Source organism: Rhagoletis pomonella, unplaced genomic scaffold (genome assembly GCF_013731165.1).
Source record: "Rhagoletis pomonella isolate Grant_MI unplaced genomic scaffold, Rhpom_1.0 Rhpom_scaffold_00012, whole genome shotgun sequence".
Taxonomy (NCBI): domain Eukaryota; kingdom Metazoa; phylum Arthropoda; class Insecta; order Diptera; family Tephritidae; genus Rhagoletis; species Rhagoletis pomonella.
The window spans coordinates 20,634,073-20,652,966 of NW_023458566.1; the positions used below are offsets into that span (position 1 = coordinate 20,634,073).

Here is an 18,894-nt window from a genome sequence, read left to right on the forward strand (position 1 = left end):
GCACATACATATACATATATTGCATTGTAAACAAGAAAAGAAGGAGCAAAAGAATAACCCACTACACGGCATAGGAAAACGAAATAGTAAATACTGCAGCAGTCAGCAAAAAGTCAGGTAACTGCGCAGCAAGCAACGCTGAGCAATATTGGCTTTAACAACGACGCAGCTGCGCGTCATCAGGAAAATAAAAACAAAAGCGGAAACAGAGCCCGACGAAGCAGAGTCACATAGACCGGCAGCAGTAGCGTAGCGTAGCGCAGCAACAACGCCGCAGAAAACATTCTCTTCTTTGCCGTCGTGGAGTTAACAACGTACCTATTATTTCTGGTTCAAGAGCGTCGTCGTGTTGAAAAATTCCAAATTTGCAGTGTTTTTCGGGTTTAGTGTTTTGAATTATTTTGCATACATATAAATAATACAAATTATTTAAACTGAAATTGTGTTACACAAGTGCCAATTGTAGTTCAAATTGGTCGGTGAAGGTACTTAAATACTCGCATACCTACAAACGTATTCACACAAATACAAATGTTCTGTGAATAAGTGAAATTCATAGTTACCGCCATCTTGCATTTCCGCCGTGTTGTTGTGCCATTTACCAGTTGCTTGCTATTTTTGCCACTGTGTAAAGTCAATGACAAAAAAAGTGGATCGCCAGAAGTCTTTGCGAACAAAGCGATACGCGTTAAAAAAATTAGCGAAAGAACAGACTGAGCGAGATTCGATGCTAGATGCGAAAAGTCACTTAAACCTAAAAATATCAAAAACAAGTTTTGTTAAAAATGCAGTTTTGTATGCGCAGAAATATGTATATTTTTTACTTTTCTTAACCATAGCTGCGTTTATAAAACGAGGCAAAGGTAAAAAACAAAAAACAAGAGGAATTTTCAGGTCCTTAATAAATTTATTAATCAAAATATTCAGATTTTTTTTTTTTTTTATTTAAAAACATCTCGTTTGCGGTTTTATTATTGCGAATGTGCTTTGTATGTATGTATGTATTTTCCATATTTCGCGAACCGTCCATGTTCGCGCTCCGCTTTGGGGGAAGCAGGTTAAAAATTCCTCAAGCTGTCTACTTGTCGACTGGCTTTTCTGGCTGTTTCGCTATGTGGCATGGCACCTCTCGGTGGAAAAATAATAGCAACACCGCGTTGTAAGCTATCCGGTCGCGTGTTTATGAAACTTGCTCCATGTTGTGTGCCACTTTCGGCTGAAAACATTGCAGATTGCAAGCTAAACTTTCGATTTAAGTCCGATTGCATAGCGATCTTGCTGCACTAAAGTGGTGAAAATAGCTGATGGCTTCTATGCAAAGTAGATTTTGTTTCGAAAGGAAAGCTGTGTAATAAAAAATTGGAAATTAATCGCTATTTTGTGAATTAATGGCTATTGTTGTATAGAATTACAGATGAAGTTGTAGCGCGAAAGTAAACTCCGTTATATACATACATACATACATACATATATATATATATATGTATATATACATATATATACATACATATACCGGCATGCACGTATGTAAGCATACATTTGTATGTAGTATGTACCTGAGGGTGGTCCTTAAGAAATCAAATAAACGATTTTTTTCAGTGTCACACCCTCAATCGATAACACCTCGGTCACAGATATCACATATAAATTTTGGTCCCGATTGGAGTCTGTTAAGACGACTTCGTAGGGTAATCTGAACTTTGACCCCTGTGCGACACGCCTTGACCGTCTCCAATCGGGACCAAAATTTATATGTGATATCTCCGACTACAGTAGCATCGAGGCAGGGGTTGAGACTTAAGAAATTTGAGTTGAGACTTAAGAAATTTGAGTAAAAATGTGCTTCCTACATTTAAGGACCACCTTAATGTACTTACATACTAAGTATGTACATACATATGTAATTGAAACTGCTAATAGAAAAGGGGTATTGTAGTTGTTTTAACAACATTCAGCAGCTTAAAAACAATAACAACAACAATATAACCACAACCACTACCAAGTGGTGAGCCACCAAGATCGGTAAGCTCCACCACACCAAAGGCAATATAAAAAAAAAACCATAGCCGAAGAAAATAGTGAAAACGCATTCAGAAGAGGAGGTACATACATAGTACGAAGAAGATCGAAATAAGGAACATCAAAGCAAGAGAAGCATGTACATACATACCTACATATAGATAAAGTTAAATAACACACTAGAAAAAACTGTGAGCACGAGAAAATATATAAAAAATCTCGTTTTTCGGGTCCATCTTAAATAAATTCTTTTCACTGATTTACACAACCCGTTCGCTTGCTTCTACGTTTCCAAGGTAATTTCTTGATCAATTGTTATTCCGTTTCCAGCAGCACACGTTCGGTTGGCTAACTTCTTACTTGCCGGTTTTACTTCATAAACACATACAGACACATACAGACATGTTTGTATGTACGTACTTTTGAGCAACGTCGGCGAAAAGGTAGAAAACGAAATACGCAAAACAGAAAAAAAACAAATAAATAAATAAAATTATAAGAAGAAAGAAACAACCAAAATTCAAAATCACTAGCAATAATAAAAATAAAAGCAGCAACAACAAGTGAATTTTTTGAGCGCCCATTGCCTTCAGTTACATAGCTTGTCTGCAGCAGCATCTCAACTTGACCTTTTTGGGTATATTCGTTTTAAGCCACAACAACAACAATAACCAGCATTTGGCCGCCAGTAGCTATTAGCACAAGTGAAGCCAGTTAGAAAGTTACCAGTAGCACAACAGCAGTGACTATTCACTAATAAATTTATTTCCCCTCCCCACACACGGATTAAAATAAAACCTTCACGCTGGATTTGGGATACTACGAAGCTGTTAAAGGTAAGAAATTACAATTCAAATTCATTTGTAGATCTTAAGTAATTTGATTCCTAGAGAGAAAATGATATATGCACATACATACATACATACATAGTACATACATATCGTCGCCTGGATAAAATATTGTCGTATGTTACTTTCGGCAGGTTTTGGGAAATCGCGATTGAAGTTTCGAATGCAGTTTCTTAAAAACTCGAAGATAGATTTTCTCCAAGTCCCGGAGAATGTTACTAGCTCACACAATTCTAGAATTTTTTTATTTTTATTGTTTATCTTTAATTAGTTTTGAGTTTATGAAGCATTTTCTTTAGTAAAATTTAGTCGTATGTTAGGTACATTTGTCATCAATTTTCCAGACACTTTTTGTGTATTTGTACTAAAGTAACGATACTTTTTACTCACAATTTCGGAAACTAAAGGGCTGTTTAGATACGACTTTTGCTTCGATTTGCTTCAGAGTTCCGCAGAAAGCAAAGCGAAGCAAAATCATGGGCAACTCTCAACTTTTGCTCGCTTTGGCAATCAGCTGTTTACATGTACAGTAAAACCCGCTTAAGTACCTCACTAAAAATGTCAGCGTTTTGAGGTAATTATAATATTTAATTTACATAAATAAGTCCTTGAATAAAACATGAACATTTAATGAAGTAGACGTAATTTAAAGCCAAGATCGTAGCATTATTTAAACAAGTAAACACATAAAGGAAAACTTTATTAAAAAAAAACAGATAAAGCAATGTTATGCCATTTTCACAAGAATTAAATTGAATCATTGATTATACATATTTATACATACACAAACAGGGATTATCATTTTGGACCAAATTCTAAATGATATTGTTTGGCACTTATGTTTTTTTTTTTAATTTTTACAATTTTTCAAGTAAAAAAATTCATTCCCTACCAAATACCGTAGAAACTTAAAATATAAGCTTAAAATTTCACGGAACACTGTAAAATTGTATCGAAATTTCAAACTTGATTTTCAGAAGTGTTCAATTTTTTTATGAGTATGCAGTTTTATGGCCCATTCAATTTTAGTGTGATAGTGCATAAGTTTCAAGTGGCGAAAAATTACCGTTGATTTTTTAGAATTTTTGCCGAAGGTGTGTAGCGCTGGCACTGAATTTTAAAATATGCAAATGTTGGAAGAAATTTGAAAAAAAGCACTTAAAAGGGGACAATTATAAGTAAAATGGTAAATGGGGTACGAAAATATAGGTACTTAGGCGGGTTGGGTACATAAGCGGGAGGTACTTAAAAGGGTGATTTTTTCCAGAATACATTAAAAAATTTACGGTGCTCAAAAATGTTGGTAACTTAAGCGGGTTAGGCACTTAAGCGGGGGGTACTTAAGCGGGTTCCACTGTATCTTTTCTCACGTGCTTCCATTTGCATTTAAAGACAAAAATAAGGTAAATACGAATTATTATTGCTAGCATTAATGCATATTACTATATTGTTATCTATTTTACACCGATAAGATATAGAGGAGAAGGAGAACGCAGAAGCTGCCAAGCATTTATTATAGCATACCTTATTCATGCTTTGTTTTAAAGTTCGAACTGTCAAGCAAAGCGAGGAGAGTCGTATGTAAACAGCCCTTAGAGGAGATCTTCAAAAGTGAATAACGCCATATTCAAGATTTTGATTAGTTTAGTATGACTACATTATTAACTCAATTTTAACTAAATTACCGAACAATTTTTGGTCAATATCTCGGGACCTAAAGAAGATATCCAAAGAAATGTATGTATGTATTTACACCCATAAGTATGATTTGTCAGAAGAACGCATTTAAAAACTAATACATTTTTTGCCTATTAAAAACTGAAAATACAATTAGGAATCCATTTTGTTCCTTCAAATAGTACATAGTAAGTATTGTATAAAATCAGCACTGAAAAGTTAGATAAATTGAATAGTAGAGAGCGGGCATGTGAGCATGTTCATTACGTGCATTTTAAATAAGTTTCGAAGTCAAAAGATTATATGCGCGTTGCCAGCGGAAGGTTTACCTCGAAAAAAATGGCATACATATGCACATATATCCAACTTATTTAGGGGCCAATTTGGCTGCTTTTATTAATACATACATACCCTTGTAGTCAGCTGATTGAGTTAAGTAACATTTTGACCAGTTTTGGCTTTATTTCTTTAATTTATTAAATGTTTATATTTTTGTTATAAAAGTGTAACACTTAAAATAACCAGCACCACATACATATGTAAATCCTCATTTCACACTTCGTACAAAAGTTATAAAAATTCAACAGACTTTAACCATCACAGCCAAAAATGTTAAACTATCGGTATGAAGCCCATTAGCCTATGTTAGTAACGTCACGTCATGTAACATCAAGTCAGATTCTTCTCCTTCCTATTTAGCACTTCAACCGTTTGTCGGTTTGGGCCGAGACCAAAAAGCTTCTCCAATTGCCTCTCTCCTGTGCGTATTTGCGTCTGCACTTGGTCCCTCCGTTGCGTTCGTAGGCGCCTTTGCTTTCGTTGTCCACCCATGGGTGGTGCAGAGTCGAAGGATCTTTTCACCGGAGCTTCGTCATCCATGCGTACATCACATCCTAGCCAGCGCAATCGCTGTATCCGTAGATCTTGCGTATAATAGTTCTGTCGGAAGCCCACAAAGCCTTCTGATATTTGTTCGACATCGTCCACGTTTCTGCGCCGTATAAAAGGACGGGCATGATGAATGATTTGTAGAGCGTTATTTTTGTTCGTCGAGAGATGGCTCTGCTTTTCAATTGCCTAACGAGTTCAAAGTAGCAAGTGTTGGCAAGAGTTATTCTTCGCTTGTTCTCCAGGCTGATTAAGATTTTACGACACTTAACACGCCTTGTGAATCCCCAAATTGTATTTCGTATTCTACAAAACATTAGATACAGTTAACAGATTTAGGGACGTTTTTCCAAGTAGTAAATCGAAAAAGCAACGACAGTGTGGAAAATGAGTTGTGTATAGAAATTCGCTGCTGTCAAAGTTCCCAGTGTAAATATGTATTGTAGTAACAACCAGCAGAAAATGCAAAACATCAAGCTAACAGACAAGATGTTGTCTAACAGCAGCCAGACGAGAGTCACTCAACTAGACGGCCGCGCCTTTCACTGCGCTTTTTGTATGGCCACAATGTGCGAAACGGAGCGTAGCGCCCAAGATCGAATTCTATTATTTAGCATTGTGTTTGCACCAGAATAATGGACAAAAATGCGCAAACTCCGTACATGCATACATACATACATATGTATGTAAACATTAGCATTGTTGTTCTTAACTGTTTTTGAGCGTAAAAAATATAAGTTAAAAAAAGAGGAAACCAAAATCTATTTTGCGGATCAAAAGAGATGAGAGGGTCGTAGATAGATACCTTAACAGCCAACTAGCAAAAGCCTGCGCTGCCAAGCGTATCTTAGAAGGCGCAAGGGAACACGATTACCGGCCTGAGAGAAATAGCAGAGCAGCTAAACAAATCTCCAACTTAGTGTAAATTCTGACAAGCGCCTCACTGGGCCATACAGGCTTAGCCTACATAGTTAATATGACTATCTACATACATATGTATGCATGTCTGTATATATGTAAGTATGTGTGTCAGTCGAGTATATAGATTTTTACTTATGTGCACCTGTATGTATTAGGAATGTTAGTCCCGGAATCCCGGGATCCCGGCCTTTTTAGGGTCCCAAAAATCCTGGGACTCTTGGCAAGTAATCCTGGGATATTCGGGATTTGTAATTTGCACTGATGGCAATAATAGAACCTCCTTTTCTTGACCAGTATTGGCTATATTTCTTTTTTTATTTAATAACTAGCCGGCCTCGTATGCGCGATTGACAGCTAAACAGGTTGCAACCCAACTAAAAAATAATACATTATTGCGCATCTGGAGGCCAAGCCCTTCCATTTGACACCTCATTTCTTGTAATCTAACGAACAGCCCACATTTTTTAATTTTTCGCACAGGTTGCAACCCTCTTCGAAAAAAAGAAACTTACTGCAAATCGGAAGGTCAAGCTTTTTCCTTTGACACCTCATTTTTTTAAATCGAATGAACTGTGCAAATCTAATGACATCAACAAAAAATGCCATCGCCAATTAATATTTTTTTATAATTGTCTAGCTGATTATACATATAACATCGCGCGTTAGAAAATTTTAAACACAAATATCAATATATTCACGAAAACATCGACCAAATATAAGTAAACTTGCATTTTATATTTTCATTCTGACGTCAGTAATTCAAAAATGATTTTAAAAAAATTCTGAGAAATGGGCTTAGAGAAGAAGTGTGGGTATAAAATTAATGAGGAAATCCTGTAGAATTTAAACAGATTCAAGTTTCTGGTGCAGAAGGGCTGGTAAATATTGAAAATGTCATTTTAAAATTGTATGCTTGAAATTTCGCAATATTTGTTTTTGAAAAAATTATATGTTAAGGACTTGTATAAACTCGATAACATCCTCGAATTTCGTCCTTCTAACTTTATCAGCTTAAAAATTTACCTATTCGTCCTTGTTAATCCAAAATTAATTTTTTTTTTAATTCTAAAGAAATTTCCTCTTGCCTTTGGTACCCATATTTTAATTCTACGTTGCCTTGAATTTTTTAAAAAATTATTGTGGAATTAGGCATATCTTTGAAATTACAAAGTTCTTTAAAATAAATCCTGACGTCAGAGGGAAAATAAATACAAACGCCACTTTAAGTAAAAAAGTAGGGTTTCACACCCATTTATTTTTTTGTTATTTTATGGTAGGAGAGCCTCTCAAACAATATAGCAGCAATTTTTTCGATTTAAGTTGTTGAAAAGTAATGAATATCTAAATCCCGGGACTAATTGTGATAACCACATCCCGAAAATCCCGGGAGCGTAAAAAGCGAAAAAATTAACATCGCTAGTACTTACTTACATACTTACATACATACGTATGTACTTACATACGTATATTATGTAAATATGGCATCATATCATCCATCAGTCATTCACATAGCCAGCAGCGCGCTCGGTCACATGTAGCGCAACACCTGTGACTGACTTACTGGCTGGACGTTGGAGACACCTTGCTCCACCGCCACTGCTGTAGTCGTTGGTTGGCTCACTAAACGGGGTCTTGGCTGCGTGCCGCTTGTGTGGTGCCCTGCTGCTTCGCGACGTGCAATTATGAGGTTTCCACGATACTTTTGTTACTGTTAATTCTCTGCCAACTGGCCAACCGACCGTCGCTCGGCGGGTTGGGCGCGGATTCTTGTGTGCTGATGGCTGAATGTCACTTCCACCGCATTCCGAACAACCCAACAGCCAGCAAAAGAAAAACATACAACCAAAGAAACTAGTATTTGTGTGATGCCAGTTAACCAAACACAATACTGAATTCGAAACCAGCAACAGCACCAACAAATACGCAACGCAACACAGCAACAGCACCACCAGAAAATGTTTTTGTTGTTGGTGTGCGCCAAGCGGTTACCAAACAACCAACCAACCAACAGACCAAGCAACCACATGAATGCTTGCCTCTCAACTCTTTTTTTGTATTTTAACTCTGACTTGGTTGAGCCAGCCAGAGCTGCCCTGATCGGCGGTAGTGCAAGCTGCTGTTGGACGGCTGTATGTATTTTATTACTTTGGTACACGCAATTATGATTGCTATCTGGGGTACACTGAATTGTCAAAAAAATAATAATAAAATGAATAAGACCCTCAACGATCATCACACAAATGAACTGAAGAATTGTGCGATTTGTGGAGTTTGGCGCAGGTGAAGTGGCTTTTAATGCGATTATGCAACATTCGCAAAAGTGTTAATGGTATGGTGTCTATTTTATGTTGTATAATATAGTTATTTGTGTTCAATTAGAGCAATTATACTGAAAGCGAATCTGATGCGATAGAACCCGTTCGCAAATACATACATACATACGTATGTAGCAGAAAGTTGAGATTATAAATACGCCTTACATATGTATGTATCTGTGGACTTTTGACAAAACAACTTCTCTCGAGTGAGTAGGGGTATTCACGATCCGGTGCATAGATAGCATAAATAGCGCAATTGGATAATTTTATTGTTGTTTAATTTGTTCAAACAACAACAAAATTAGCCAATCATATATTTTCTATTGAGTTCTCGAAATATATTTTTATGTTTAGTCATTAATAGTAGCAGTCCAAGATGCTATCTTAATGAAAGTTAAATAAAAATTTCAACTTTTTAAATGGAAGCTCCTTATATTTAACTCTAAATTCCAACCTACAGAAAGCACAGACTTTGTTTGGTCAAAAGCCTTTTACGGCTTTTTATATTTCAGCGACGATTTTTGTTACGGCTTTTTGTATGTCAGGTGACGATATGTAGATAAATACATAAGTACATACATATAATTTTATGTATATGTGTGTATTATGTACATTAGACCCGGTAAGAACCCTATCTATTAACTTATGCGTTATATATGTTACCGGCCAAACCCGATCTTAGGACAAACTAGTTTTGCCTAGGCTAAACTAGATAAGGGGCCACAGTATTTTTGCGCAGAACGCCTTTCCGCGTAGTAACTTCTTTAGTAACTCCCGGTAGTGCAGAGAGAGCCGATGGTGACTACCTCCTAGAACATTGCCTTGTAAAAGTAATGGTGGCAAGTAAATAGTCGGCCAATAATCGACGGAGTTTACCTGGTAGCTACCGATTCATCAGTCCTGTAGTCGCTCCCCCGTACTGCAAGATCCTGCTGGGGATCGGATCGGTATCCGGAATAGCATATCGTCGATGTTTTTGCAAAACTGCCCATCGACCAATTGCAAAACCGCCTATCTTACGGCACTCAAATTTTACAGGAGTGCGAAAAAACGGAGTTCGGGGTTATTTACCAAATCTCATTTTTGCCACAACGGCGATTTAGGCGGTTTTGCAACTGGTCGATGGGCGGTTTACATCGACGATATGCATAACATACATGGTATGACTTTTCGAATAGGTGGCAACCCTTATCAAAAAAGTTTTCAAATCAAAGCTTTCGTTTGACACTCATATTGTGTCCCTCTAACAATTCCATCGCTGAATAATTTCTCATCTTTCGAGGTGGTAAGAGTAAAAGCACGCCCCAGAGAGGGCTGACTGCATCGGCTGAAATAAATTGGAGTCTTGTGAATAGAGTGGGTGCTGTGACACTTCCTAGTTAGATACTCCCCGTTTCAAGATTGTATCGAAACTTTGTCAAAAACTGCATGTAAACAAAAAATGTATAAAGAGCCTTTCAGACCAAGTCAAAAATGTGCTGCGATTTCAGAAAAAAAAAACAGAAATCAAAAATAGCGTACGGAAACAATAAAATGCATAAACATTAACCAGAAAACAATAAAGTTGTGTAAATGAAATAAGGAAAATGGAGAATAATATGGATGCAAACTGCGAAGAGAAGTGAAAATAAACATACCATCCATCCATCCATCTGCAACATAAGCAAGATGAGCAATAATTGCAACAACTGAAACAACAACAAATCAACACTGCCAATAGTCTCATAGCTGCTGCCCGCTGTTGTTCACGGCTGATGCAGTCAAGTAGTTTTTATAAGGAATTGCGCGCACCGATCGCCAAGGCCAACAACAAAGCAATACACCACCAATCGCAATGCAACGCAAGGCGGAGTGGCGTTGAAGTTATCCGAGTGAATTGACTTCGCAGCACTTTTTCTCTACTACATACATAAGTACATACATACATATATGCGAGTGGGCACATATGGATTTGCCCATGTAATTATGTATGAACATTAGGGTGGTCCAAAATTGCATGTGAAAAAGTAAAGTCGGAATGATAACGAAAAAAATATACGCTTATTTTTTTTATTTTGAAATCAAAAAATATTTTTTAGAGGTCGCTCAGAGCGTCCAAAGTCTTCCATGTATTTTATATGGGGAAAAACAACTTTTCGTAGTTAAAAATGAGTATTTTTCTACCAGAAAACTCTGTTTATTTGCAGGAGATTCCCAATAATAATACCCAATTGTTTATTTAACCATTTTTTCATCGCAACTAAAATTTATAGGTAGGCCAAAAACCCACAAAAACTCCGAAAAATGCAATGTGGCGACCAATAAAAAATCGTTAGTATTAAAAAATGGTTAAATAAACAATTGGGTATTATTATTGAAAGTATCTTGAAGATCACCAGAGTTTTCCGATCGAAAAATATTGACTTTGAAGAATTCTATACCATTTCTACGAAACATTTTATTTTTCCCATATAAAAATACATGGAAAACTTTGAGCGCTTTGAGCGAGCTCTAAATATTTTTTGATTTCAAAATAAAAAAATTGGGTGTTATACTTTTTTTTTTATATAGAACAATCCTAGGGGGTGAGAGCATTACAATTCCGACTTAACTGTTTTTGGACCACCCTAATGTACATACATATGTATGTACGCACTTCTTCGACTTTGCTGGTGGTATTGCAGTATGCAACACGTTGATCGCACACAATTAGGTGTCTGCATATGTACTGTGCAACAGCCGGAATAGCAGCATCCATATACATACATATGTACATCTATGAAGAGATATATATGTATGTATGTATGCACATACATACATTTGCATGCATGAAAGTAAATTCATGTGTTGCACATACCACAGCCATACTTGCATGTCTATTTTTAATTTTATGGTGCAGTACTTGCAGCTGTGAGCCGCTGGATCTGCGCTTGTTGCAATACGAATCTTGGAGTAAAAATGAAATTGAACAAACCAAAAAAAAAAACAAAAACGATGGCGAAATAATTGCACAAAAGTGCGCATGAAGTGGAGAAAGATGATGCTGGTGGCATGAATGTACATTAGGGTGTTCCAAAAATACACAGTAAAATCAACTTTGGGAATTTTCTTCCTGCAACCCGTCAAAAATATGGAAAGTGGAAAATAAGCAGACCCATATTTTTTTATTCTGAAATCCGTTAATATTTAACCGGTTAATCGGTTATTTATTTTAAATTTTAATTTCTCTTTTGTCGTGGAAGTTGCGTATTTTCTTTCATATAAAAATAGATTTTGTTTACGCATTATATGGAAAAAAATGCGCAACACTCTCGAAAAAAAAATTCTCAAAAATCAACGGGATTTTACAGATTTTTCAAAACATGATAACCCAAAAAAATTATAAAAATGCTGAAAAAAAGTTGAAAAGTTTGATGGAATTTTTTCGAAATTTGTTAAACTTTCCTGAACTGTACACAAAGTGGTAAACTTTGACTTATATGGTTTATGTTATAGAATCTACTATATTTTTATAAAAAAAAATTAGCGAAAAAATTTATCACGCAAAACATTGTGAATATTTAAAAAAAAATAAAACTGTGCTATTTCGGTGAGCGCCACTGTATTTTATATGGGGAAATGCATTTTTTTTTAAGATTTTACTTAATTAAAAATAATTCCGACCATAAATTTTCCAACCAATAGAATTATGATACAAATTTAACTCTAACATATGTTTTTAGGCTGTGAAAAAATTCTCGGTCAGCCTAATGTTTATTAAATTTGTATGTACATATGTATATGTACGAATAAATATACATAACAGCAGGTATGCACAAGGCTCCCTAAACATATAAAAATTTCATCTTTTTCCAAAAGCACTTTGAGTATCACGCTTTGCATAGGAACTAAAACCGTAAAATCGACACTTTTTGATGAGGACTGTACGCCAAATTTTTATTAACCAAATGGTGTAATTTTTTGCGGAAGGGCCTGCTATCTTACGCCGCCTCCGAACGGCAAATGGACTTTTATGAGAAGCTTCTTCATAGCAAAAATACACTCGGAACCTGTAGAAAAATTCACAATCCATAAAGAGGTAGATACAATTTGAGGGTCATCTCGCAGGCGAAGAGTTTCCCGGTGTTTCAAGGTATCAAATTCAGCAGCTAAAATGGGCAGTACCTAATTGTCATCTACTATTCTGACTAAGTCCTGGCTATGTGGGACTAAATCCTGGAGTCGTAGTATAACCACTACCCGGTTTCACATGCGCTGCTTTTCCACATCTGTTCTACGCGGCAATGTAGCGCTTTAGCGACTCCATCCAGCCATAATTGGCTTGGCTTGAACTGTATAAAATTAAGTTCAACTTTTGATATTATTACTCCAAAGAAGTAAGTAAATGCCTTGGCAATGCGTGGGTAATTGTATTCGCTATTCGTTTTCTTAAAAAAAAAAAAAAAACAATCAATTTATCCTATTTAACCTTTGACAGTTGTAACTTTACGCCCACAGCCGTACGAGATGACGCCATTAAGTAGAAGTAAGGCTTTATTCTAATGACGTTGGCCAGCAGTTATAGACAGCGTCTTGTGTCTCCTATAAATGGATTCCATATTTATATACATACATACATATGTACTTAGGAATGCATTTGTTTGTATGGCTGTATATACATATGTATGTTAGTGTTGGATAACTATCACCAACATTTAACATTTCAAAAAAAAAAAAAAAAAAAACAACGAGACTTTCAGGTGCGCAATAACATTTTTTAGCCTTGAAATATTCAAGTTCTACTTCTTGCCCCACTTACGTCCGCCGCTTTACATATTTACGCGATGCATACCTGTGTTATAAATCATCTACATATATACTTAGGTATGTATGTATGTATATACTCAAGTATGTAAGATTTAATCGTTCTTTTTTTGTACGAATATTTTTTTATTTTTTTGTTTGTTTTTGTTTGTATGCCAATATGGTTATTATTATTATTGTTGACTTTGTCTGTTGCATGTTTTGACTTTAGTTATTTTTTTTTTTTTTTTTAATTCGTAATTTTTGCAATTAATTTTGTTGTCGTGTTTGCTTTTGTTACCGTCAGCAAAAATAAACAAAACAATAACAAAAACAGTAAAAGTAAAACAAGCTTAAAACGCGCGCAAATTGATCGTCGTCGGTCGATTTCGATCTCGTTCGGTGGCTTTCTAGGTTTTTTAACTGGTTTCAACTTACATAGTGTGACTGATTCAATTTAGCTTTTTTAGTCTCTTTACACACTTTGCATTGCAGGCACATACATGCATACATACATGCTTCTACTAGTATTTGTATGAGAAAAGGCAACAATGTAAAATTATTCGTGTAAACTCAAGAATTCCCGGCAGGAAAAATCAGCGATGCGGTTTTGGTAAAGTGCATTTATTTTGCATGATATACGTAAAATCAGAATCATGAAGAGACTCTGGCATAGAGCAGTTTGTTCCCATTAGGAATCAATCCAATCGCCAATCGAGCTGAGAGCAACCGGGTGTGACGTCACATTAGTGGGGGAATGAGAGAGTAAGGAATCATTTTGAAGAAGAACGAGCGAACATATAGTGCGACATAGTGATGTAAAACTAGGTGCAAGTACATAATTTTAGGTACATTTGGAATGTAGCCAAATAACTTATCCGCAAATTTTATCTTATTTCCCAAGGCATTACAACGCATTTTCCAGTGTGGAAATTTCAATGGCCTCCCTCCTTTATTAGTTAAAACATACATAGGCTTGGCTGCAACTGCTCGGAGAAATTCCTTTCATGGCCATTTTAATAGAACAGATTATTTGATGTAAGTCCAAAAGTAGATATGGTATCGAAGGAAGAGATAGTCCACCAACTATCGAAAAAAATGCACATAAAAATACATGTTTACTTTTTAGGTACGTTTATCTACTTTTAGGTATTTTCGGCAAACAGGTACAATATGAAAATTTAATATTCATCACTATTGTGACGTCACGATAGGGTAGATGCTGTCAAATTAACTAATAGAGGGTTACCGGTCCGTGGCATCTTGAGTAGAAATAGTTACAAACCGGTTCTCGTATATACGCTCGTATACAAACAGATCTGCAACTTCTAATCAGATTCTTTAGAAAAATTCTAGATATGCAGTTTTATAGCCCATTTAAAGTGCAAGTTTGAAGTTGCTAGAAAACCGCGTTAATTTTTGGCAATTTTTTCACGCAGGTTCTTCCATACAGAGTGTGTTCGACAATTCCTTTTTGTATGGAGAAAATGACCAACACCTTCCACTAAAAACATTGCCAAAAATCAGCGCGACTTTCTAGCGACTTTAAACTTGCACTTTGTTATACTAAAATTGAATGGGCTATATAACTGCATATTTGGAATTTTTCTTAAAAATCTAATTAAAAGTGTCAGATCTGTTTGTATACGAGCGTATACACAAGAACTAATTCGACAAATTTTTGAGGGCATCGATGAGGGCTAAGTAATATATGTACATACGTTCTAAATATGAACCAAATCGGACCATAAATAAGGATTTTACAAAAATTTCGACTCCTGCGCCACCTATCGGGGAAAATTTTTGTGGAGTTATCCTATTTCATATAGGAAATACACATTCTAAACATGAACCAAATCGTACCATAAATAGAGGTTTTCCAAATATCTCCACTGCTGCGCTAACCAGCGGTTTAATTTTTCTTTCATATTGCATTAGCATCAGGTTCTGCGCACATCAAGAAGTTGGGTAAAAATTGATTGCAAGTTTTAATTACACACTGGTGAAACCTGATAAATGCTTATAATAAATAACTTCATCCGGCTTTGTTTGCTATTAACGACTACGACTATAAAGTTTTTCTTCATCACTTCATTTTACCCATTCAACTATGTACTGAATATCTGATAATGTCCAACTTAAGCTCCTCTTGGGTTGTTGCGGAAACTTGTTTGTCTATCTCAAAATTTTCCAGTAAGGTGTGCTCATTATTTACCCATTTACATACACACATGTATGCTTAAAATGAAACCAACGACCTGGTTTGACCAGTATTCGGTACTTGCTGCAATGACCAGTGCTGCAGCAGACAGACGGAATTTGGCATACAGCATTCCACAGAAATGGTTTTTGACAGAAACGCCAATACATACATACATTCCCAAAAGGCAGTTGGTTATTATCGCATATACCAAGTTGGCATTTAACTTTGCAGTGCACAAAAAAAAAATACAAAAATAAATAACTAATAAAAATAATAAAAACCGCAACTAACAGCATATTTTTTACATACCTACTTAAAACGATGTGGGGACTTGTAATTCGATGAAATGCATCATCATAATAAATCAAAAAGTGAATTTTTTATTTTGCATTTCAGGTGACCATATGTATATATGTAAGTATAACATGCATTTATGCAATTCGAGATCGGTAATTATGCGTGTTTTCATATGACTACTAATTGGAGGAAATCGTTTGCGTTAATAGCGATTGTATATGTATTTTAAGTAATTGTATTGAGCTCATTAAATACTTTATAGCAAATCATTAGTAAGTATCGATTAAATTAATTGAATTCACAATAAAGTAAAAGCTGCAAATATACACTGCAGTTTCGGCTCAGTAGCCAATTTTCAATGTTGATAAGGTAAAAGGAAATTTTTATTCTACCAACTGTGACTAATCGGGACATGTTTTAATGATGTGATATTATGTTCATAAAGCATTGACGCAAAAAATTATGAAATTTTAGTTCGTGCCTCAAATAACGAAAGGATCTTGATGTTAAAACTCAAAATGGAATCACTTGTTAAATTAGGTAGGAAAAAATCATACTAACAACAGAACAATAAGTAATATATTTACATATATATATGAATCCAATATTGCGTGTTTCGGTCAAACCGATTGCTTTAAAGGATTTTCCTGCTGTCCTTTTAGTGATCGAAACATACATATCTTAACTGCCAATTCTGAGTTAACTACGCACTATAAATTTGGCCCTAAATGTAAAGTTAACAGAAGTATGAAACCTGTAGTGAGAGAAAGTAGACAACTTTCTTATAATGAAAGAGTGATTATCTTTTCTGTTGGAAGTAAGAATTTTGATGAAGATTGGATATCAACACTTATTAATTGATAATTTTTTTTTTTACATTCGGAAATGAGAGTTTGAAAACTAGAAATCATCATTATCTATACCACTTAATTTCAATTTTCAATTTTTTTTTTACCGACTTCAAAATACTTTTTTATGTATGTTACTGCATAACTGTGGACCACGTTAACCGATTTCTATAATTCGTGTTTCTATTTTAAACTACTAATAATACTAATTTGATTTACATCCGATCATTGGATGATGAAGAAATTGACGGTACTCTAAAATTTTTATATGAGAATTGAAGTCGGTTTTGTGTTTTGCTAAAAAATTACTTGTTTAAGAAACAATTTTAGCACAAGGTTCCTACTTTGATGCGAAACGTAATAAACAACACCAAGAAAGAATTTCTTTAAAAATGCTGTCGAAATGGAGTCGAATACGATGAGAATAATTCTCACGATGTGAGTAAAAATCCATTCTCATTGCTAATTAGATATAAGAATAATTCTCATCGTTTACCAGAGCCTTTACACTACCACTTTTTGGAAGGCCAAGTAATCCTGAAGGTTTGCACAGCACGAAAATTTGTGCCTACTGGAATGGAGTGATCTCTAAGAAATTACTTAAATATGGCCATTGGTATACCTACCATATCCTGCTCGATGTACACTATAGCGGAATGAGGAGCTATCTTTATAAAGCATTATGGACTAGGGTTATGTATGGTGAGGTCTGCTATACCAATCGAGTCGAGTTGCGCATTTACACAGATTGGCGCTTCTTTTTTTATTCTTTGCAGACTTCTAAGCACTGTTGATTTCCTGAGTGAAGGCTGTCATATTAAAACCAATAGCATGTAGTCGGGCGGGCAATTTTCGTATAGTTGCTATATCCGTACTTATTTGCTTTTTGCAAAGTGGAAGGCCCCTACCTTAACTCTGGAACACTAATCATATTTTTAATACGTCAACACTAATTATTAGTCGAATCGACTAACATACATTTAGCACTGATTTTCTTTTTTAAGTTTTAAATCATCAATCGTCAAAAAAATATTCCATACTTTATTGTTTTAATGCTTTCTTAGCAAAATAAAATAAAAGTTATGCCGTAGCTTAATTAACGAAAATTCGATTTCAAAAAATGCATTTTCAAGAAACTGCACCACAAAACATAAACTCTATTAGTCGAATCGACTAAAATTAGTGTTCTGGGGTCAATGCATTCCGCTGTATTACCATCAGCATCAGAACATCTTGTTGTTGGAAATCACTCCGAAGTACTTGGCCCAATTTTTCACTGATACCACGAGTGCTGTAAATGTTTTTAATTTTAATCGTTTAATTATATGTACATATGTACATAAGTATACTATATGCATTTCTTTTAAACAGAAAATTTAATTTGCATTTCCAAGTCGGAGTATTTTGAACAGAATAGGAATCAAGAATTTTTTTTATGTACCCAGGAATTCGTACGTGTACGTGTGACTCTGATGCCTTTAAAACTTTACTTTCGATAGGGACAACGTTTGCATTGAAAGCTGTGTGGATTCGATGATATCTACCACTTTCATAGATTTTACGAAAATCGAAACTACGTTGGGTTCAGGCATAGATACATACATAGGTTCGACTATCTAGGTACATAGAAACAGGTCTATAGCGAAATTCGCAACAAGGCACAAATACTTTTATCAGTCAGTCAAAGCTGTGTGCAGCCCGCCATTATTAAGAATGATTTACTATATGCAGACAAATACATATGTATGTATAAGTAAGTACACAGATAATGCAATATATACTCATATACTACAGTAACTTGTACGTGCTAATGCATTACCTTCACTTTCGTACTCCACTATGCATATCTATATCTTTTAATCAACTTTGCTTGTCACTTGATGAATCCTTATCAAAAATATGTTTGTATGTATGTACATATGTATGTTTCTACTAAGTACGTACTGCCAAGCAAATTTACAAGAATAAGTATGAGCTCATTCCGATTTCTTTTGAAATTATTGCAATCGTTTTCGCCTCTTGGCAACCTACATAAATGTACCTACATTGAATTAATAAAACTTTTTTTTTTTTTAATCTATTTACAACACTTTGAGTGACACACATTGATACTC

General features: G+C 35.2%; 1 long non-coding RNA gene across 1 annotated transcript; it reads left to right on the forward strand.

The window, feature by feature from the left end:
- Window positions 1-1,812, forward strand: LOC118748053. The gene is made up of 2 exons (XR_004994014.1): window positions 1-485; window positions 1,774-1,812. It is a non-coding gene; the product is annotated as an uncharacterized LOC118748053 (long non-coding RNA).
- The last annotated feature ends 17,082 nt before the right edge of the window (window positions 1,813-18,894 follow it).